The 24,619-nt window shown below is 38.9% G+C and overlaps 1 long non-coding RNA gene across 1 annotated transcript; it reads left to right on the plus strand.

Annotated features, from left to right (window-relative positions):
• The first annotated feature begins 7,329 nt into the window (after nucleotides 1–7,329).
• LOC126210213 (uncharacterized) lies at nucleotides 7,330–21,820 on the plus strand. The gene is made up of 3 exons (XR_007540621.1): nucleotides 7,330–10,654; nucleotides 10,925–11,042; nucleotides 20,299–21,820. It is a non-coding gene; the product is annotated as an uncharacterized LOC126210213 (long non-coding RNA).
• Nucleotides 21,821–24,619: the final 2,799 nt, after the last annotated feature.

A 24,619-nucleotide genomic window follows, 5' to 3' on the forward strand; every position in this document is an offset into this window, starting at 1 on the left:
GCTGTGTCAAAAGTTTCTTGGATATCAGCTTGTAAATGGGGGAAAAAATGACAGTACACTCTCAGATATTTCTTTTGTATCTCTCTTTATACATATATCAAGACCAGTTTCATATGTGGAAAATCTGTGAGTTTTTTACAGGCTCGTATGTGTATGGCTCGTATTTCTTTTAATTAGAGAGATGATGTAAGAGAGACAGAAAATTTTTGTAATGTTATGTCTTATTAGTCCTGATCGTCTTTAACTTTTGTCGATGGCAGCGAAATTCATTGGATCCCATGTTTGTGTAAGAGAGTACGGATATTTTGGGACAGTGGATTGGTCTCAATCTCTTTATAACAGATCACCAAACGAATACAATAGTCTCAGAGTTAATAGTGAAATACGTCCAAAGGTGATATAATACAGGAGAAAAACAAAAGGTGTCAATATACAATAGAAGACAATTAAACATATAACTAGCTTCAGACCATGTAATTCTACAGAAGATAAAGATCAGGCTAAAATACACTGGAAGGTGACTGTTGCATTACCCCATTAACAATAGAGGACTGTGTTGAAATGAAATGTTTTCAAGATGTCTTTGTTGGGGAAAGCTATCAGTGAACCACCAAGAACCACTTCTCAACAGAAATATGTAGAAAGTAAATTCCTGTACTCTGCTAAAAGATGGAAGCTCACACATAACAAAATGTGAGTGGGTATTCAGAAAACAATTTGGAACATCACTACTGTATGCTAAATTTATATTTCTTAGTCACTTACAAAGTTGCTATTGCTTTCTACTCAAGACAGCAAATTTATAATTCCTACTTCTGCTAGTTGCAAGGTTACAACGAAGTTTCTGAATAACATATTGCCCATTGTAATTCGTCAGCTCTATTTATTTCATTGTGGGCCAGATTCACGAGCAAGCTATTAGTGCAGACGATTCCCAGAATGTCCCTGATGAAGAGTGCTGGGTGGGGGGGGGGGGGGGGGGGGCGCTGTCACTGTGCATGTGAGCCAGACCTTTTGGAGAACCATCACTTTGTGATCACGGAATTCTGCAGCAAACCCCACACTTAAAAAAAAACTGGATGAGTGAGCACTTCTTCCTATCACTATTTTAAAATGTGTTTTACCATTCTTATATCTTTTTATTTGTTCTAGTTGTAGTCTGTTATCTATACTGCATACATCAACACTCATTCTTCATTATCATTAGATTAAGTAACATTGCTTTTGTAAAGAAAAAAAGAGGATTGACAAATATTAATATTATGACTACTACCCTTACTGCTAGTTATCTTTTATTACCACCATTATTATCAGTGTTGTTCTTGTTCCTTTTTTATTTGTTATTGTTTTTACATAAACAATAATTATTAACCCTAACTATAGCTTTCTATCTCCAGCATATTTAGCTAATTGCATCTGCTTACTGAATTTATTACCATGCTGTTGCATCGGTTGCATCCTAGTCCACGGACTGAGAGTGCTGTAGCCCGTGGGGACACTGCAAGGGAAACTGCTTCCGATGATCTTTGCTGTATAGCTTTAGTCTTTGTGTGCACATCTTTACTTCAACTCCCTGGCTGCAGTGGGCATACCTTGGTGAGAGTACATACTGTCATATCCAATGTATTGTATTTGGATGTCTACCTGTGTGACTGTGGTCTTACAGATTCCCCCTTGTACAGGCCAATACTTCAGCAGTGCTGCCTTTCCAGGAGTTGTGAGTTGATTCTAAAGTGATGTGCCTTCCATCTCTTTCTGAATACTTTGTCTACAGTTTTGTTCCACTGGGTCAGTCGTCATTCAGCACCAGCCACTTCTTCATACAAAAGGAATTTCCACTGGTGTGCTCTGGAATGTCTTCTGTACCATAGGCTACTTCTTCATCGTCCTCCTCCTCCTCCTCTTCCTCTTCCTCTTCCTCCCTTATTTGTCAGATTTGATCTTCATCCAGTACATAGCTGCTTTCTTCCTTAATTGTATTTATATGTCAAGTGTATCTATTTTGAACATCTCCTGAACTCAGGTTCGGCTCGTAGTTTCCGTACTGGGGAAGGCTGCAACATTTATCGATCAGAACATATCTGGACCTGGGGTTATGCTACAGATCACTCTGTCTCCTCAGCCAAAATTCCAGGGGGTGGGGGGAGACAATATCACACTCTAGCCAAATGTTTACATACTGTATCGTCTTTCCATTTCATAATCGACTACTAAATAATATCAAAAGCTAACTCAAAGATAACATTTATAGGTAACTTATTTATACCCAAATGTCATGTTTCCAACAGTTTACCACAGCAAATGGTACTAAAAGTTGTGTTTTGGATAGCTCTTTAATGTGGTGTATGTTAGCTTCACTGCATGCTTAATGTTTTTGGTATTTTCATTTGTAAACTTCAGACATTTAATGTTTTGTGCACTTAAACCATGGCGTTTATGAGTTCACGTGACGAAACAGTAATTTTGTGGTGTGATTTGTTGATGTGAGCAAACCGAGTAACCAGCTGCTGTATTTGTCATATTTGTACTTTTGTATTACTAGAGCACACAACTACTCAGCTGCATTGTACATTGCTCTCTTAAAATTGCATGTAACCCTTGCCTGAATTTAGACTGTTTTCGATGTTGATTCATGTTTACATAGAATGTGGGCTCACAGAGTTCCTTCATTTCATCCTAACAGCTTGTTCCAAAATTTTACTTTATTAATTGCACACTGAATTCATGTTGCGGGTGTTTCCAAACTCGTCATATGCTGTTGTCGTTCACAAGAAACTGAACCTCACTAAACTCGTGCATAACATACTCACAAAAAGAAACTTTTATTATAAAACACGTTACCTGTAGTCAGTAAGCAAGGAAACTAAAGTGACAGGACATATTTCACACACAGGGTATATTTCGCACACTTTTCTCTCTAATAATCATGACATTTTCACCAGGTGGTGATACTTATGTTACAATACTCCAGTGCACTGTGGCAAGACATTTGCAAACTTATTTCAACGGTCTAAAACCCTATTAAAACAGTAACACTAAACATCGATTAATGATGCGTCAATGCATAATAGAAATATACAGAGACAGGGATTCGATAGCAAAGATTCAGCAACTTTGTTCATTCCCTGTGGATATGAGAAGTAGAATGTGAAAAGTGTGTGCAACTTGATTGGACACCCTTAGGCTGAAAACGCCATAGCCTTCAAGACGTGCATAAGAGCTGTACTCTGAGGAAGCCAAGCCCCCAAACCTCTGCTTAATTTCTGAGGGGCATTTTAAGGTGCCGCCATTAGGCTAGCTACTACCTGTTCAAAAAACATCACTTGGTATTACATATCAACAGTTCCAAAAACATTCACTGGGATTATTTAAATCTTGTGGGAAGTAAGTGGAATGCGTTTGATCATTTAAATCTGTAATACTTTATTCAGAAATTTATTTTAATATATATTTTGGAGCATATCAGCCTCAGAGCCTTCAATTATGAGCTGTGCCTGTGTGAACCAATTCCTTTGTTGCACCAAGAGCTCCTGATAACTAGAGTGGAATCCTTGTTGTGCTCTTGTTTACCATTTGTACTTAAGTTATCAATGGCAGCCTGGGACTCCAGACAATTGCACTCACTGTTTTCATTGATAGCTTGTAATTGTATCTAGCCAAACTTATTATTTTCATTATTTTTGTATCTCTAGTGATACCAGTGGCTCATTCTTTCACTCCTGTAAATGTTGCATTATGTTGCAGCTGTATAGGGGATGGGGCTAACATGTCTCATAACACAGGGTCTCAGGTTGATCCTTGTGGGCTATTATTGGAGATAGTTTTTGTTTTAAGGATTGCAGGTTTTGCTGCATTGTACTTAAGTGTAATTCAGCTCCCTCAGGCGGTCAAGAGGCTCCTCGGCAGTTTCAATTACTATAACAACCCCATTTTAGTATGGAGAATATCTCGCAGCTTATTGTCTTGTTGGCGGTATCCTCTTTGAGAACACTGACTGATGAGAATAAATTCCATAATTTAGTCTTAGGTACTGCTGCATTTTGAAATTATGATTAAAAACGAAGTATGGAAGTGAGGAAAATTGTTGTAATGAGAAAAAAATGGGCCTGTCACTGAAAGTCCCTGCATTTCTGATAATTTTAATGATATTTTTCTTTCAGGTGCAAATAATTTAGGTTTGACATATTCTCAAACTGATAGCTTACAACTTCTAAGGTGAGTGTTCCAAAATAGTTCTCTGTTGGCCAGATTCTGTGCTTCATTATATTTTAACAGGTTTTCTTCAAACAAATGTTTCCAAAGACAAACTTATTCATACTATCATTTAAATACTGCGTAGCATTAAGAAGCGTAAACTCACTTTGAGTGAAATAAAGAAATTAAAATCCAATTCACGCAGCAGTTAGTGATGCATAAGCTTGTAGACACAAATACACAGTGGTAAAAGAACTAGTTTCTTAATCTTCTCCAAGCCAAGACTTCAGGTAACACAATGCTACTTTTCAAAATAGCACTATAGAAAATTTAATCAAAGTTGGGGAACGAATGAAGGAGTTCATGTGGTGGAGAGGAACTGACCCAGGTCACTGTGGCAACCCCAAAATATTCACGTGTCAGTGTAAAGATGGGGCAGAAATACATGAACAGCCACTTATATGGTGCAGACTTCCAAAACAATCAAAGTCCTAATTATTTATTTGTAATTTCTGCTACCAGTCACTTTCTTATTTTTTGTTTTATGTTTAATCTAACATAGTACAACATGTTTCGAACATGTTCTGTTCATCATCCAGTGTTTATATATACAGAAAAATGTTACTTAAAAATAAATTGTCTTAATTTACATTGACTTAGAACTGTTTGTACATCGTTCGCTACTGTAGTGGCATTGGGGGGGGGGGGGGGGGGGAGACAGTGAATGGCCAGAAATCAATGTCAGTGCCACACCAGCCCATACAGTAACAAACAATGGACAAAGAGTTCTATGTTAATTTAGTTTAAGACAATTTATTTTTAAGTTACATTTCTCTGTATATATGTCTGTATAAACGCCTGATGATGAACAGAAATGTTCAAAACGCATTGTATTATATTAGATTAAACATAAAACAAAAATAAAAAAGTGATTGGTAGCAGAAATTACAAATCAATAATTATACTACAGTCACAGTTCATAAACATAGCCATTGTGGCCGAAAATAAATAAACTCATGTCCTCTCAGGGATTGACGCATTTAGATCAGTGTGATTCTATACCATCCACAAGGAAACTGATTCATTTTTTAGAGATACTGGAGAAGGATAATAGATTTTACCTCTATTAGGTTTTTAAGACAGCCCATGATGCATGACAGCACAATGAACATAAAAAATTTTAGTCATAGAGGCAATAAGGAAACATTGTTTCTTCTTTATGTCAATCATATGAAACTTCAACATTTTCAAATATAGTCATGATGATATTTTGTGTAACCACAAGACTATGGGAATGATGGTAGAGCTACCTTTACAATTACATAACTTGTGCCATGCTTCTCAGCTGAAAGACTACTGTTTGAAATGTACTTGACCTCTGCTATTCTCCATAAATAAACACTGCCTTTGGCAGGAAAGTGGATAAACATGAACTCATGGGACTGCATTACACATTTTCATTTGTTGGTACACCAGGTTACAAACACTCCTGTGTTCCACAATAGCCTCTCCTTTTCATTTGCCTTCTTTAGAGGACATTTGACAGTAATATCTCTACTAGAACCTTTATTTATTTATTTTTAATGAAGTTCACATTGGATTGGTGTCGTGGCGTAACATGATGCTTATCACGTGCATTCTGTCTGCTCAGAATAGTGTCAAAAATGCAGTTATAAAAAAAATTGTGTAATTTCAGTATAGAAAGATAGGAACCAAGGTTTGGAAATGAGGTGTTTATATTGGGTTATTCACATTGTTTAGTACAAAACTACGGAAATAGTGTCATACCATGAAAAATGTTACAGGGGCTGTATGGTGAGGAGGAAGACAAGGCAGGCGATCAAGTGGTAAGGAAGGAAGGAAAGAAAGAAAGTGGGAGACTTTAATTAATTCGGTCATTTGAACCCTCTGAAAGAAATGATTCTATTGCCTCCTTTTTTTCCCCTCACCCCCCTTCTACAAGTCTCGAGAGCTTTTTGGTCAAGTATTGTGTTAGACACACAATTAATTAATCCTTTTGTTGCTCCACATTTGCACCACTTATCAAGGATACACATGCACTATATTGCAGTTGAGTTGAATGATTGATATATAAACTGTAACATGCCATTTTAATAATCGATAACTATCTCATGATGAATTCACTGCACAGGTGTTTGTCATTTTTTTGTTCAAATTGAAAGCCATGCTCACTTACATTTATTTTAGTTTTGTTACTTAGCTAGTTTTGTTGTTGGGCTCAATGTCTGAATTTGAATTACGATATTGTATAGTTCTCGTATGAAGAAAACTGTAATTTTTTTTTAGGAATGTTTGATTTGTTACATCACTTCAATGACAAAATAATAATACTGAGTCCTTTTTTGCTTCTGTAATATAAAATTCTCAGCTAACTGGTTCAGCAATAATAGACAACTTCCACGTGAATACATATTTTATGTGCTCACATGAGCTACAAAATTCCAACTTTGTTACATCTGCACAAAATATGTTTACTTTTTACAAAAGGCTCCACCAGACTGCCACCTTGCAGTTGATTTTTCCACAAAGTGCAAGAAAGAATAGAGCACATTTGGCATGTACAAAAAATGATGAAACCTCGGTGGAATTTCATGACTTTACTGTACTGGGCTTAATTTTATTTTCAATATTGGTGATGTGCGTAAGTAACGCATTGTAATACCATTCTGAATAAATATTCTCTTTCAATTTGAGTACGCTGGGCATCCTTTCAAAAAAGTTACTGATGGTGGTTGCTTTCGGGTGGGGGAAGAATTAATGTGACATTTATGAGATGTCTAAATTAAAGGCACATCAAAAAATGATAGAAGTATGTTTGGCTCGAATGGCACTATGTAGTTGTCGGACAAGATCCAGTGCAGGCTGTCTTTGGAACTGATGTATTTATTCACCTAGGGATCATCTCACGGTGATGTAAGATTTGTTATCACAGTACATTGAAAATAAATAACTCTAATATACACACACATCCAGGATAAAAGTATGTGTCACGAGGATAGGACAGGTGGCCAGTTGCGGCCTTGCTGAAGGAACCATCCTGGCTTTTGCCTGAAATAATTTAGGAAAATCTAAATTAGGATGGTGAGACAGGGAAACTCTGTCTCCCAGAATATGAGGTCAGTTTCTTAATGACAGCAGTGCCTTGTTCTTTGGTCCCTGTTGTACAGTATGCTTCTTATCATAAACAATTTGCATCAAATAACTTATAATACAAAACATAGTTTTGCGCTGTACATACTATGGACATCTAATGGTGACTCCAAGACCACAAATGTGCATGTCTACAGGCAGTCCGTCTGGAAAACTGAGTCTAGTCAGCATCCTCCACTGATAGTGAGATGTTGAGCTCAGGAGAATGACAAGACATTAGTATCCTGCACTGTAGAGCTTGGCGCATTTGCTTTTAAAAGCATTACATTGTGATCACGTACCAGGTGGTTATAGTTGAAGTGCAGCTGCTCACAAGAGGTGGGCTGTAATTATCGCATGGCACCAAAACTTGGTAGGTATTTTAATGGGTTAATGTGGAACCAGTTTATGCTGGGAAATTAAACAGTTCCAGTTTTGTCTACCCAGTGCAAATCTGGCGCTGTGAATGCAAGAAAGATGTACAGAAATGTTTCTGTAAGTAATGTATTAGGAACAGTACACGGGTGGAAAAGTTCAAATGAGTGAGAAAGTCACAATGTTGATGTTTATTATTAACTGCTGTTTACAGAACTTATTCAGTATGAGCACTGGAGATGTTGACAGGATGTTGCATCTTACAACAGTTGCTCACAGCAGTTTCAGTGGGATCTGAGTAACCTATTCCCTATATACCGGCCTTCAGATCAGGTAGGGATCGAACGTGTCTGTGGTAAACACATTCTTTTATGGTAGATAGTCCCAGAGCCAAAAGTAACATGGGTTCACATCACCTGATCTGGTAGGCCGTGCATCTAAAACCTTTGGAGAAAACACATTCATGGAAGGTTGCATTAAGCAGATTTTTCACTGTTCTAGCAATGTGATGTGTAGCCCCATCTTGCCTGAAAACAGTGGTTTCCATGCGGATGTGCTCTTTCAAATCAGGAATCGTGCAGTAAAACGAGGTCTCAATAATGTGCAAACATTACGGTACACCTGACAGGCCCTCTTAGTTATATTCTCTTCAAAGAAGAGCAGACCAAGAATAAAGATGCTTGTGAATCCACACAACACAGTCACATAAAGCGAGTGCAGTAGTTCTTTGTGTACAATATATGATTTAACAGTGCCCCTAATTTTGCAGTTTTGTGTATTTGGTTCACTGTGTTGTGTAAAATGTGCCTCGTCACTCAATAGAATATTGCCGGCCACACTTAAACTTCCGTCTGTGCTGGAAACCAAAGAGCAATGTCAGAAGTTGCTGTTGATCATGAGGTTTGAATGTCTACATCTTGCCGGATCTTGTACGGGTACCATTGTAATACAACCTGCAGAATTTTCTGTACTTTTGACCCTGAGGAGGACAATTCTTGCAACACTGCACAAAAATTAGCTCTATCGGGGGCACGTGCTGCATGGTCAGTTATAGCAACAGTACCCTTGTCAATAACTTCCACCAGTATTGGACGCCTTCCTCTTCCGTCTGCTACCCAAGCTGACCCATGTTTCCGAATTTCATTATCATATTTTTTAAACCATTTAATGGAATCTGGCCTCTCCTAAAACCTTTCACTCAGTGTTACTCTCTCAGTGCAACACTGTAATTGCTGCCATTCACGTAAAACAGTTTCACTAACAACACATGGTCTCTGTTCTTGATAGCCACCTGTTCACTCATGTTATAGCTTGTCAAATGACAGCAAGGATGTCGTACTGCCACTCAAACTGCATACAGCACCAAATTTGCACCTGGTGGCCATAAATGTAACTATTTTTTTCCCCCAGCATAAATTGGTTCCATATAAACACATTAGCATATTTACCAATTTTTGCAGCCATACAATAATTACAGCATACATTGAACCTCTGTGAGGAACCGCACTTTAATTATAACCACCCGATATTATAATGTGAGAGGGTGTTCTTGTCATTCCCTTTCATTAATAACCGCTGTTCTGAATCTTCTAAGTGATCTTTAATTGTGTAGCAGGAGAAGTTTATGTCTCTCAGAAGTTCAAGAAGGGATGCATTCAACGTACTAACTGCATCTGTTTTCTAGACTCCTTAAGTGCATGTGTGGTGCTGTGGCCTCTTACTGAAAATGAAGTACGCACCTTTCACATTTGTTAAATCAGCAGCACTGTCAAGGAAAGCGCTATTTCTGTATGAAATTAGTATAGCGGTATTTCACTACCACATTGAATACTGATTTTGATCTGACATTGAATGTACCAGATGCATATGCCCACACTACTACTAGTACTGAACCTACTACTGTTCCTTGGTTAGAAGCATGATTTCTACAAACTTCAATTTTCTTGTTATTTTTGTTGCACAGGCTCTTTGAAATACCCGTCATTGCATTTTCTTTAGTAGCAGTTGTTGCTAGGTATATGGACAAACGTCCGCACTGAAGACAATTCTGTTCATATTTCAGTGTTACTGATCCACTGAAATACCATGGCTGTGAGACGAGGAACATCCTCAGATGCTAAATGAAAGGCATGAACTTACATCCAAACTTGAAATCCGCTGCATTAGGTTAGACCAAGGTTTCCCAAACTGTGTTCTGTGGAATTTTGGTGCTTCGTGGGAAGGGAGTAAATGATCCAAGAAACACTATTTAGAACATGGAATTTTGTGTTTCTGATATTCTGACAAAATCAATTGCAACTTTTTAAAATTTTTATTAAGATTTCTGTGTTATTAGGTAGGATTTAAAATTGAAACAATCACTAAATAAAACAAATTTTATTAATTTTTTAAAAATTTTGTTAACCTTCAGCACAAACAATGTGTTCCATCAAAGTGCTAGGATTCTAAAGAGTTTTGTCAGAGAAAAAGTGTGGGAACCCCTCAGTTAGACTTTATGTTGCTGCCATTTGTCTTTCATTGGATTGTGCCAGTGAAATAAAAAAACTCTCTCTCAAAAAATGAGGTTGAGCCCTCACCTCTTGTAACTATCATAGCTGTAGTTGAATATGTCTTGTGTGGGTTTTACAATTTAACACAAGAAAAGAGGTTTTATTTGTAGGCTGCTGAATGAGGTCTTTAAAACTGAGTAGCTATTCATTTGTGTTTGCTGACTATTGTAGACTGTGAGGGTAATAAGATTTCAACATTGTAATGTATTTTATCTTATACAGAGCTTCTTACAAGGTCCTGTGGCTAAGAAGGAGTCTTACGCATTGACAAGCAGTGATGTCTGGATATGGAGTGCAGCTTGTGATGTGCACTGTGAATGGAAGAGTTTGGGCAAGAACTGCTGTGTGAAACATTGCAGGGAAAGTCCGCAGAAAATATGTTTCAGGTAACATTTCCCATTGGACTGGTAGTAGTTACATTGAACAGTTTTATGGTGGTTAAAACTTAGCTAATTTTCTGTTGAATTTGCAACTTTTGTAGCAGTTTGTAAACAGGTTTTTATGGTACAGTGTGTCAAATAATTATTCAAAAGAGAGGTTAACAGGAGTTTTGAAATATGTCTTTTTTTTAAGTAATTTAATTGACACCTGATAAATTTTGATGCAAGGTGATTATTGAGGATGCAACTGATTGCTGTTCTCATTTCTTGTTTTAGCACCTAAGCACAGCTGTTTTGGATAATCTCCAGATGGTTATCAGATGTGTGCTTGGAACTGAAATACAAATGCCTGAAATTCCTGTCCCTCAAATTAACCCTCAGGGCAGATTGGCTGGTAACTATATGCATGACACTACTGTTGTTTTTTGTTGTTATCGCTATTATTATTATTATTATTATTATTATTATTATTATGAGGTGCATCCAGAAAATGAGTTCCATTTGTAGTAAACAAAAAACAAGAACAGATACGGATAAACTAATTAGTGGGAAAAGCTACGAATCCAAACTGTCTTTCTACATAGCTCACACCATTTTGTAGGCAATTGTCATAGTATGGCACAAGTTTTGTAGCTTACCTCATAGGATGATGCCAACTGTGTGGTAATATGTTCTTGGAGTTTGTAATCATTGTTGAATTTTTTTGCCTCCAAAGAACATTGTCAAGCACAGAAAGAAATGAAATTGCTAGGGGTGGGGTGAGGGCTATATGGAGGATGTTCAGTCTGGCTCCAGCCAAAGTCCAGTAAGAGTTGTCATTGTTCACAGTGTGAAATGAAACAGTACCATTTGTGAGCTTTCTATGGTTCTTTCTGTACTGCATGACACATTTCATAAGCATATCGCAGTAAACATTCGCAATGATTATCCCACCTTACGGTAGAAAAATGCACCTGTAGAATACCGTGTCCATCCCAATGGGCTTTGACCATGACTTTTAGAGGTGTCAGAATTTGCTTGGTTTAAGACTTTACCAGTGATGCAGTGACCCCCCTCCCCCATTCCATTATTGGATTGTGAGGGGTTTCATAAGCAAACGAAGTTCCTTCTCTTGTCACTGCTTGCTTAGAAAATCATCACTATCTTTGTTGTTACGTGTCAAAAAATCAAGAGCACTGCTCAGACATTATAAGGTTTTTTTTTTTTTCCATGCAAGAAACACAATTTTCCAAAATTTAGTTTTTCAGAAACACTTTCATGAACAGGTGATTGTGAAATGTGACATAAGTTCTTAGAAAGATTCGATCTCTTAACACACGGCCAGTAGAGTGGTGTGCTGACTACATGCCTCTCCATATCCGCATCCAGCATCACCTGTGGGCTGAGGATGACATGTGGCTGGCCAGTACTGTTTGGCCTTCATTTTCATGGCCTGTTGAGGCAGAGATTCCCCCACCACCTTCTGTCAGTGGATACTGTCAATGGTTTTCCTTCATGAGTCCTTCAACTGCACAAAACAGTTTATCATTTTAAAAAATGCCAGCCCACTTCATTCATAATTGTGCACTTGATTTCTTTCTTCAGTGAACTGGCAAACTGATCTCATTACCATTGAATCATTCATCTGATTTTTTACGCCTACATCTATACTCCACAAACCACCACAAAGAGCATGGCAGAGGGTATGTCCCATTGTACCAGTTATTACGGTTTCTGGCCATTCAGTTAACAGATGGAGCTTGAGATGAATGAGTGTTTGAATGCCTGTGTGCATGCTGTACTTATTCTAATCTTGTCGTCATGACCCTTACGTGAGGGGGTTGCAGTATATTCCTAGAGGCTTCATTTAAAGCCGGTTCTTGAAACTTTGTTAACAGACTTTCTCGGGATAGTTTATGTCTATCTTAAAGAGCCTGCAAGTTCAGTTGCTCCAGCATCACTCGGACACACTCCCAAGGGTCAGACAAGCCAGTGACCATTCGTGTTGTTCTTCTATGTTGTTGTTGTTGTGGTCTTCAGTCCTGAGACTGGTTTGATGCAACTCTCCATTCTACTCTATCCTGTGCAATCTTCTTCATCTCCCAGTAACTACAGTAACCTACATCCTTCTGAATGTGCTTAGTATATTCATCTCTTGGTCTCCCTCTACGATTTTTACCCTCCACGCTGCCCTCCAATACTAAATTGGTGATCCCTTGATGCCTCAGAACATGTCCTACCAACCGGTCCCTTCTTCTAGTCAAGTTGTGCCACAAATTTCTCTTCTCCCCCAATCCTATTCAATACCTCCTCATTAGTTAGGTGATCTACCCATCTAATCTTCAGCATTCTTCTGTAGCACCACATTTCAAAAGCTTCTATTCTCTTCTTGTCCAAACTAGTTATCGTCCATGTTTCACTTCCATACATGGCTACGCTCCATACAAATACTTTCAGAAACGACTTCCTGACACTTAAATCTATATTCGATGTTAACAAATTTCTCTTCTTCAGAAACGCTTTCCTTGCCATTGCCAGTCTACATTTTATATCCTCTCTACTTCGACCATTATCAGTTATTTTGCTCCCCAAGTAGCAAAACTCCTTTACTGCTTTAAGTGTCTCATTTCCTAATCTAATTCCCTCAGCATCACCCGACTTAATTCGACTGCATTCCATTATCCTCATTTTGCTTTTGTTGATGTTCATCTTATACCCTCCTTTCAAGACAATATCCATTCCGTTTAACTGCTCTTCCAAGTCGTTTGCTGTCTGTGACAGAATTACAATGTCATCGGCAAACCTCGAAGTTTTTATTTCTTCTCCATGGATTTTAATACCTACTCCGAATTTTTCTTTTGTTTCCTTCACTGCTTGCTCAATATACAGATTGAATAACATCGGGGAGAGGCTACAACCCTGTCTCACTCCCTTCCCATCCAGTGCTTCCCTTTCATACCCCTCGACTCTAACAACTGCCATCTGGTTTCTGTACAAATTGTAAATAGCCCCTGCCACCTTCATAATTTGGAAGAGAGTATTCCAGTCAACATTGTCAAAAGCTTTCTCTAAATCTACAAATGCTAGAAACATAGGTTTTCCTTTCCTTAATCTTTCTTCTAAGGCCAGTATTGCCTCACGTGTTCCAACATTTCTACGGAATCCAAACTGATCTTCCCCGAGGTCGGCTTCTACCAGTTTTTCCATTCGTCTGTAAAGAATTCGCATTAGTATTTTGCAGCTGTGACTTATTAAACTGATCAATAATTTTCACATCTGTCAACACCTGCTTTCTTTGGGATTGGAATTATTATATTCTTCTTGAAGTCTGAGGGTATTTCGCCTGTCTCATATATCTTGCTCACCAGATGGTAGAGTTTTGTCAGGACTGGCTCTCCCAAGGCTATCAGTAGTTCTAATGGAATGTTGTCTACTCTGGGGGCCTTGTTTCGATTCAGGTCTTTCAGTGCTCTGTCAAACTCTTCACGCAGTATCATATCTCCCATTTCATCTTCATCTACATCTTCTTCCATTTCCATAATATTGTCCTCAAGTACATTGCCCTTGTATAGACCCTCTATATACTCCTTCCACCTTTGTGCTTTCCCTTCTTTGCTTAGAACTGGGTTTCCATCTGAGCTCTTGATATTCGTGCAAGTGGTTCTCTTTTCTCCAAAGGTCTCTTTAATTTTTCTGTAGGCAGTATCTATCTTACCCTTGGTGAGACAAGTCTCTACATCCTTACATTTGTCCTCTAGCCATGCCTGCTTAGCCATTTTGCACTTCCTGTCGATCTCATTTTTGAAACGTTTGTATTCCTTTTTGCCTGCTTCATTTATTGCATTTTTATATTTTGTCCTTCATCAATTAAGTTCAGTATTTCTTCCTCTTTCATTTCTTCCCCCCAATCCATATACACCTACTACGTTTCCTTCTCTCCCTTTTCCTACTACCGAATTCCAGTCACCCATGACTACTAAATTTTCGTCTGCCTTCACTACTGAATAATTGTTTTTATTTCATCATAGATTTCTTCAATTTCTTCGTCATCTGCAGAGCTAGTTGGCATATAAACTTGTACTACTGTAGTAGGCATGGGCTTTGTGTCTATCTTGGCCACAATAATGCATTCACTATGCTGTTTGTAGTAGCTTACCCGCACTCCTATTTTTTTATTCGTTATTAAACCTACTCCTGCATTACCCTTATTTGATTTTGTATTTATAATCCTGTATTCGCCTGACCAAAAGTCTTGTTCCTCCTGCTACCGAGCTTCACTAATTCCCACTGTATCTAACTTTAACCTATCCATTTCCCTTTATAAATTTTCTAACTTACCTGCCCGATTAAGGGATCTAACATTCCACGCTCCTGATAACGACGTCCTCTTGAGCAGTCCCCGCCCGGAGATCCGAATGGGGGACTATTTTACCTCCGGAATATTTTACCCAAGAGGATGCCATCATCATTTAACCATAGAGTAAAGCTGCATGCCCTCGGGAAAAATGAAGGCCGTAGTTTCCCCTTGCTTTCAGCCGTTCCCAGTACCAGCACAGCAAGGCTCTTTTGGTTATGTTACAAGGCCAGATCAGTCAATCATCCAGACTCTTGCCCCTGCAACTACTGAAAAGGCTGCTGCCCCTCGTCAGGAACCACACGTTTGTCTGGCATCTCAACAGATATCTCTCCGTTGTGGTTGCACCTACGGTACGGCTATCTGTATCGCTGAGGCACGCAAGCCTCCCCACCAATGGCAAGGTCCATGGTTAATGAGGGGGTTCTTGTACGTATACATTCAATATCCCCTTTTAGTCCTATTGGTGCAGGTCCCACACACTTGAGCAATATTCTAGAATGGATCGTATGAATTATTTGTAAGCAATCTGCTTTGTAGACTGGCAGCACTTCCCAGTATTTTACCAATAAACCAAAGTCTACCACCTGTTTTACCCACAACTTAACCTATGTGATCGTACCATTTCATATCCTTACAGCAGGTATTTGTATGAATTGGCAGATCCCAACAGTCACTCTTTGATATTATAGTTATAGAATACTAAGTTTTTTCATTTTTGAATAGTGTACAAAGTTGCCAGTCTTTGCACCACTTTGAATTCTGAACAAGATCCGACTGAATATTTATGCAGCTTCTTTCAGACAGTACTTCATTATAGATAACAGCATCATCTGCAAAATATCTGAGATTACTATTAATATTGTCCGCAAGGTCATTTATATACAACATTAACGCCAAGGTCCCAATACACTTCCCTGGAGCACAACCCGAGTTAGTTCTACATCTGACAGTGACTCTTGATCCAAGATAACGTGCTGTGTCCTCCCTACCAACAAGTCCTCAATGCAATCACAAAGTTCATTTGATACGCCATATGATAGAACTGTTGACAATAAGCGTAGGTGTGGTACTGAGTCAAATGCTTTTTGAAAATCAAGAACCATGGCATATACCTGACTGCCTTGATCCAAAGCTTTCAGTATCTCACATGACAAACGTGCGAGTTGGGTTTTCTCATGATTGATGTTTTCGGAATATATGCTGGTTGGCATTTAGGTGGTCATTCTGTTCAAAATATCTCATTATGTTTGAGCTCAGAATATGTTCTAAGATTCTACAACAAATGACTGTCTAGGATATTGGATGGTAATTTTATGAACCATGTATAATGCCATTCTTGTAGACTGGTGTGATCTGTGTTTTTTTTTCCAAGAACAGGCCATAGTTTTTTGTTCAAGGGATCTACAATAGATTATAGTTAGAAGAAGGGCTAACTCAGCCACAAATTCAGTGTAGAATCTGACGGAGATTTCATCGGGCCCTGAGTTTTGTTTGCGCAAGTTTTAGTTTCTTCAGCTTCCCAATGAAGGACTCAGGACATTTCATTGAGAAGGTGAAGAAACTAAAACTCGCATGCCGAATGACATGCTGGTCAGCTTTGATGTTGTTTCCTTGCTTATGAAGTGCCACTCGGGGACACTCTGGAGCACATCGGTTCCATCTTCCTGCAAGACATCATAAAGTTCTTTCATGCGTGTCTCACCACAAGCTATTTCACGTGGAATGGCAACTTCTACAAACAGCTGGAAGGCGTCACCATGGGTAGTCTTCTGAGTCCAGCGGTGGCCAACTTCTTCTTGAAACACTTCGAAGCACAGGCCCTGGACTTGGCATCTTGTAAGCCTAAATTGTGGTACAGGTACGCTGATGATACCTTCGTTGTGTGGAGCCATGGTGAAGAACAGCTCTGTGACTTCCTAAGACACTTGAACAGTCTCCATGCCAACATAAAATTTACTATGGAAGGACAAAAACCTACCATTTCTAGATGTGCTGGTCACAAGGGATGGTGAAAACCTGGGACACAGAGTGTATGGAAAACCGACACACACGAACTGATATGTGCACAACTATCAAATCGCCACCCAAGCTAGAAAAGAGGCATGATGAAGACGCTCATAATGTGGGCAATACGAATATGTGAGCCACAGCACCTCATACATGAAATACAGAGCACAGGTACTCCACAAGTGATATTAAAAGTGTAACAGAGCGAAACACTCGGCAAAGTGACAAATCAGAAAAAGAATTGTCGAGTACGGTCTTTCTGCCATACATTCCCAGAGTGACAGACAGAAATGCCCATATATTGTGCAACACGGCGTAAAGACTATCTACAAACTGACAAAGAAAATCAAAGTGTGTCTCAAATCAGCAAGGGAGGAAAGGGAGCCACTTGCAATGCCAGGAATATACCTCATACCTTGCACATGTGTGCAAAGTTTATATTGGAATGACTGGTCGATCGATCAACACCAGGATTAGAGAACGTAAACAACATTGCATGTTGGGGCAAGTGGAGAAATAGGGTGTGGCAGAACACGTGCTGTGTGAGAACAGCCACGTAGTAATATTTGCCAACACGGAAGTTCTGGCTGTAGAGAAGAACATCACACCTGCTTGTTCAGAGAAGCTGTAGAAATATACAAGCATGAGAACAGCTTCAACAAGAAAGAGGAAAGCCTCAAGGTAAACGGATCCTGGCTTCCTGTGCTGCAGCAAACGACCGTCACACGCAGCAAGAGACCCGCACTAGAAATGACCGCAGAGAAGAACTCAGACATTGGTGCACCAGGTACTTACTGTCTGCGGCCACAAGCTTGGCTCCAGTCCACCACCAGCAATGGAGGGTGAAACTTTGACAATGCCAGCCACTCATTCTGGCGAAACGTCAGAAAAATCATCAGATGAACATTAGCCAAAGAACCCGAGACAGAAGCCAACAGGCAGTTAGTCATTGAAAGCTACACACATTGCTCTCTTGACAGCCAAATGTGTTTCATTCAGCACCTCTTTATCTGTAGCACTATGCTTTGTTTTACACCTACTGTGCAGTAGTCTGTTTCTTTAGAAGTTTCTTTACAGTGGATGTGTACCAAGAAGGGGGAAGGAAGCTGAAGAAACTAAAACTTGTGCAAACAAAACTCAGGGCTCAATGAAATCTCCATCAGATTCTACACTGAATTTGTGTCTGAGTTAGCCCTTCTTCTAACTATAATCTATGGAGCCATAGTCTCCCTATATATATCTCTCTAAAAACAAAGATGATGTGACTTACCGAACGAAAGCACTGGCAGGTCGATAGACACACAAACAAACACAAACACACACACAAAATTCAAGCTTTCGCAACAAACTGTTGCCTCATCAGGAAAGAGGGGAAGGAGAGGGAAAGACGAAAGGATGTGGGTTTTAAGGGAGAGGGTAAGGAGTCATTCCAATCCCGGGAGCGGAAAGACTTACCTTACGGGGAAAAAAGGACAGGAATACACTCGCGCACACACACACACACACACACACACACACACATTTCCATCCACACATATACAGACGGGGGCGAGTGTATACCTGTCCTTTTTCCCCCCTAAGGTAAGTCTTTCCGCTCCCGGGATTGGAATGACTCCTTACCCTCTCCCTTAAAACCCACATCCTTTCATCTTTCCCTCTCCTTCCCCTCTTTCCTGATGAGGCAACAGTTTGTTGCGAAAGCTTGAATTTTGTGTGTGTGTTTGTGTTTGTTTGTGTGTCTATCGACCTGCCAGCGCTTTCGTTCGGTAAGTCACACCATCTTTGTTTTTAGATATATTTTTCCCACGTGGAAACATTCCACGTAGGAAAAATATATCCAAAAACAAAGATGATGTGACTTACCAAATGAAAGTGCTGGCAGGTCGACAGACACACAAACAAACACAAACACACACACAAAATTCAAGCTTTCGCAACAAACTGTTGCCTCATCAGGAAAGAGGGGAAGGAGAGGGAAAGACGAAAGGATGTGGGTTTTAAGGGAGAGGGTAAGGAGTCATTCCAATCCCGGGAGCGGACATATTTAAAGACATATGTCTGCTTGTGTCTGTATATGTGTGGATGGATATGTGTGTGTGTGCGAGTGTATACCTGTCCTTTTTTCCCCCTAGGGTAAGTCTTTCCGCTCCCGGGATTGGAATGACTCCTTACCCTCTCCCTTAAAACCCACATCCTTTCGTCTTTCCCTCTCCTTCCCTCTTTCCTGATGAGGCAACAGTTTGTTGCGAAAGCTTGAATTTTGTGTGTGTGTGTATGTGTGTTTGTTTGTGTGTCTATCGACCTGCCAGCGCTTTCGTTCGGCACGTGTGTGTGTGTGTGTGTGTATGTGTGTGTGTGTGTCTATATGTGGAATGTTTCCCTCTATTATAACCATATATATTTGGTAATCATTGTGGACATCTGGGGTTCCTAACTATCTGTACTAGGAAGTTTTCAGAGAAGGCATTTAGTAATGTTACACAGGATGTATTATCATGTCCACCACAAACAAAACTGTAATTGTTTCAAGTGATTGTTGGATGATTGAAGCCTCCACTGATGATTACAGTATGATTGGGGAACTTACTAGTGAACTGAGGTTTTCTGTAAAGTCTTCGGTTCCATCAGGAGATTGGTGGGCGATAGGAAGATCCAATTACCATTTTGTGCCCACTTGATACTGAGTCTTACCCAGAGATCTCACAAGCAGGTTCAGTTTTTATCTCAGTGGATTTAAGCTTCTTTTCTCCTGTGACAAATACACCACTTCCATTTCCCATTAGCCTATCCTTTCGATATACATGTAAATTTTACCCAAAAATCTCACTGGTATAAAATTCAACCAGCTTTCTGTACCTAGTATTGTTTGAGTTTTGCTGCTTTTTGTGAGCACTTCAAACTCTGGCACTTTGTTGCGAGTACTTCTGCAGTTAACCATTAGGATTTTAGTACTCACACGTTTAAACCTCTGAAATCTTTTGATGAATGCTGGCTGATTTAATGATCTTGTATTCACAAAACAAATTACAGATCTAATCTGTCACGCGGTGGGATTTTCAATGAACATAATTCTAAACAGGCACTATACAGCAGAAATAACACAGATTGTACTCTAAATGACGCCATCTCCTTCTCCTTGACTCAACATGACCACATCATATCTGCCAAGCTATGACTCTAATGCTTCGTGGAAAGAAATACTAATGGCACTTGATTTCTGGACATACCTTGTATCATTTATCTTTGCTGCAGACATTTTTGTTTGAACATGTAGTGAGTTTATTCTTTCCTTTACAACATTTTTCAGCAGCAGAAAATGAACTTTAAAACATGGTGAACAGTTGATGAACAAAGGTTGACCTGAGTTTGTGACGATTGAGCATCAAGAAGAATTGGTGCGCAAGAGCATCAGATGCAGCATAATCAAATATTATTTTACTAACTGCACCACAACCAATTCTAAGTCACATCTCCAGATTATTTGGAGAATTGCTTCTTATATGCTTGCTCAATAAGCTTTAAATCGTAGAAAAGTTGTAATTTTACATTAAAATGAAGCCATGACTAGCAAATCACTAAATTAGGTGCTTAGTTTATTATTTTTCAGTGTTTCTTCCTTGGAGGGAAATGTAATTTTAACATTGTTCACAATTGGTCTAGTCCGTTTCACTGCTTTGTGCGAATGATTCATCGATATTGGAAATAGGTATGGTTTACAGTACATGCAAACATTTTCGCAATTTGAATTGTAGACTGTAAATTGCAACAGTTGTGAATATTGTGTTGGATAGATGTAATAGAGCAAAGTCTGTAATTTATAATTTGAGTTATAAATTTTTTTTATGAACGACCATCCAAGTAATGGTTCCTTCGTTTGTCAGGAAGCGTACAGAATTGCTATTTTTCTAACAAAATTTATGGGTATTATCTCGCGAACATCTATAAAAAGTTTAACTTTTATCTCAGTTATTTGTCTGACATTAATAATTTGCTCAGAGTATCCACCATTGTATTCGAGTGTAAACTTTTCCATGAACTAGTGCCTTGTTTCACAGTCTCAAACAAGTAAAGCACTAAACTTTCTCATTACAAGAGGTAGGTCAAATGAAGGCAGATACTGACAGATATTCACTTTTACATAAAGAGGGCACAATGTCTCACGGTAAACACAAGACATATCAAGGATCTTACAAGTTTAAATGTAGGTGAGAATTTAAGCACTATGCGTAGCAGAAACTTTCCTACATTGCATTGTGACTCTCGGAGAAAAGAAATTAAATAAGTGATAAATGCTAACCAACAATAATCTAAAATAAATATTCTAAATGAATTATCCATTGTAATCACAGCTTTACAGTAAATTGTGTTTTTAGTTAAATTTGTTGCTGATAATCCATTAAACTTTAAAGCAGTAGTAATTTTCATAACTTCCATCATGCAGATAAACAGTGATCTTCACTGATTTTCAATAAAGCTGAAAGTGGTGCGAATGTTGATACAATGAAAATACTCAGTTATGTATTCAGTAGTGTCAGATGCATGGAGATAGCAGGAGGTGATTGGCAGTTTTGAACCTTCTACTTACATTTAGATTGAGGATAAGTTTTTTTCAGTTTTTAGTGCATGTTTCTGTTCGTTATGTTACGTTTTAATGTTGTTATTTGAACGATTGAAGTTAAGATTATCAAAATAGAAAAAAAGGTGAACTGTGTCCAAATGCAACCTGAAAACAGAAACAGACTTTAAAAACTAAATGTAAAACATGAGTCGGAATAAAGATTTGCATATTGTTTTGTCATGTGACATTGTACAGATACTGAGGACGATTTGAAAATAAATGAAATTACACACAACTGGCTTATTTTTAAAATTCTGTTAATGTACCATACATAAAATGATTTTAACAACTAAAGCACCAACAGCAGAAAGGATAATTTCTAATTTATTATTTATTTATTTATGCATTTATTTTACCTGGCAAGATTAGGGCCTTCAGGCCCTCTCTTACACCTAACCAGGCATACTCAGATTGGACGAATTTCAGTTTGTACAGAACATTAAGGACATATAACATGTTATACAGTATTAATGTTAAAGAAAAAAATAGAGCTTATAACAGTAGTACAATGATAACTATAACAATCAAAAAAATAATTATAACAATCAAGAATAATAATAATAATAATAATAGTAATGACTATGTATATGAAAGTAAACATATTTTCTTTTATGAATGTCCATCCTATTGCTAGTTGGGAATTTTCTCGTTATGTTCTTGCAGCTTGTGAGTTATTCTCATCGAGCAGAGACATAAGACGATAGAATGGGGTGAAAGAGATATAGAAGAGATACCTAGGTTAGAGGAAGAGAAATAGAATGGTAAAATTCGAAGCTATGATGGAGAGGAGAAAGAAAGAGATGAGAGGGGCACACCAATGGTGGCTATACCGTCCCTAATATGTAAGTTTTGAGTTCCCTCTTGAATGTTGAGTGGTTCTGGGTAAGACGCAGATCACAGGGCAGCGCGTTCCATAGTCATATGGCTGAGATGGAGAATGACACGGAGAAAGATTTTGTGTTATGTAAAGTTACAGCCAAGATGCTAGATGTATCCGATCTGGTATTGCGGTTGTGGAATGATGATAGGTGTTTAATGTGAGAAGATACGTATTGGGGGCACCGGTGGCTAAGAAATCGATGAAGGAAGCACATCGTGTGGAGATCGCGTGCCTTATGTGGGCGTATCCAACCTAGCTGGGAGTATGAAGGACTGATACGATCATACAACCGCATATTGCACACGTATCTAACGCAAGCATTTATCACTAGCTCGAGGCATCTCGAATTTTCACTATTTGTGCCTTGTTGAACTACATCACAGTAGTAAAGATTAGGCAAGACTAGTGTTTTGACTAATTTTTGTTTAACATGGGTTGGAAATATTTTTCTAAATTTTTGAATTGCATGTAGGGAGGAGAGCGATTTCCGGCAAGCTGTGGCTGTTTGTTCTTCCCAGTTTAGGTGTTCATCCAAGATTATTCCAAGGTCTTTTACTGTTTTTTGGTATGGTAGTTGGGTACCATTGAGGAGTATTTGAGGGACTGTTTCGCGAAAGTACCGGCTGATTAACTTTGGATGAGATATAAGTATGACCTGGGATTTCTTGGGGTTTAGTTTCAGACCTAGGTTCTGTGCCCATCGAGAAACAGAGCAAAGATCTGCGTTCATACTCGCTACTGCGTCAGCAATGTTCTTGGGGCTTGCACTTATGTACAGTTGGATGTCGTCGGCGTATAGATGGTAGTTGCAGGAGTGAATCACTGAAGAAATATCATTAATGTACAGTGAGAAGAGTAATGGAACAATGACGGAGCCTTGGGGAACTTCAGAGCGCACGTTTTTCCATGATGACTTTACCGACCCAAAATCGACTTGTTGACTTTTGTTTTTGAGGTAGCTGTCGAACCAGTGTGTTGCGCTGTTTGAGAAATTCAGCTGTTTCATTTTAATTAGTAATATATCAAAATCAACTGTATCAAAAGCCTTGCTAAAGTCAAGCAGTGTTAGGATGGTAGCTTCACGTCTGTCCATAGCATGTTTAATGTCATCAGTTACTTTGATTAATGCAGTTGCTGTACTATGGTGCTTTCGAAAGCCTGACTGATATTTGTCATGGGTGTTATGAGTTTTGAGGTAATTCGTCAGCTGTTCATGGACGATGTATTCTAGGGCTTTAGATATTGCAGGTAGTATGCTGCTCGGCCTGTAGTCACCTGGCGACTTAGGGTTGTCAGTCTTGGGTATAGGTTGAATTAAACTTTGCTTCCACTCAGTAGGATATGTACTACTGACAAGAGACAGGTTGAAGATGTCTGTGATAACTGGAATAATAGTGTCTACAGCGTTCTTGATCATGCCAGTGCACACTCGATCATTTCCTACTGCCTCGGAAGAGATTTTGACAATTGCCTTGTGCACTGTGCTGGTAGTGACATGTTTTAGGAAAAACTTGTCTCTCGAGAGATTGATATCTTTGGGCTGGTAATTTGTCGCTGCGTGGCAGTTTACAGCTGTTGAGAAGAAATCGTTTAATTCTTCTACAGACGCTTGATAAACAGCGTCAGATCTTCGCTTCCCTATACCGGAACTGCACAGCTTTTTCCACAGTGCAGCAGGTTTCGATATGCCGCATGCGACAGAGCGGGCATGTCTGATTTTGGCATTCCTCACACTTTGCTTGATTCTGTTTCGGAGTTTCCTATAAGCTTCGTACGCCTTGGGAGTTGGGTTACGATTGAAGGCCCTATGTGCAGCATCACGTTTATTCATGAACTGGCGTAATGCAGTGGTGAGCCACGGAGCTAGAGCTCTCTTTACCTTGACAGTGCATTGAGGAGCATATTTGTCATACAGTGCAATAATTTTGCGACATAATTCCCAAATGTTTCTGCCTAAAGTCGATTCATTGCTTATATCATGCCAAGGGATGTCTGAGCAATCCTTTTGAAGAGCGTCATGGTTAACATTTTTTAGGTTTCTGTAGGTTACCAGGTGAGATTTTTCTTTGGCAGTATGCACTGAGTAATTTAAGAATATCACGTCATGAGTAAAGAGTCCCGGAGCGGATG

This window comes from Schistocerca nitens, chromosome 10, assembly GCF_023898315.1.
Source record: "Schistocerca nitens isolate TAMUIC-IGC-003100 chromosome 10, iqSchNite1.1, whole genome shotgun sequence".
Classification (NCBI taxonomy): Eukaryota; Metazoa; Arthropoda; class Insecta; order Orthoptera; family Acrididae; genus Schistocerca; species Schistocerca nitens.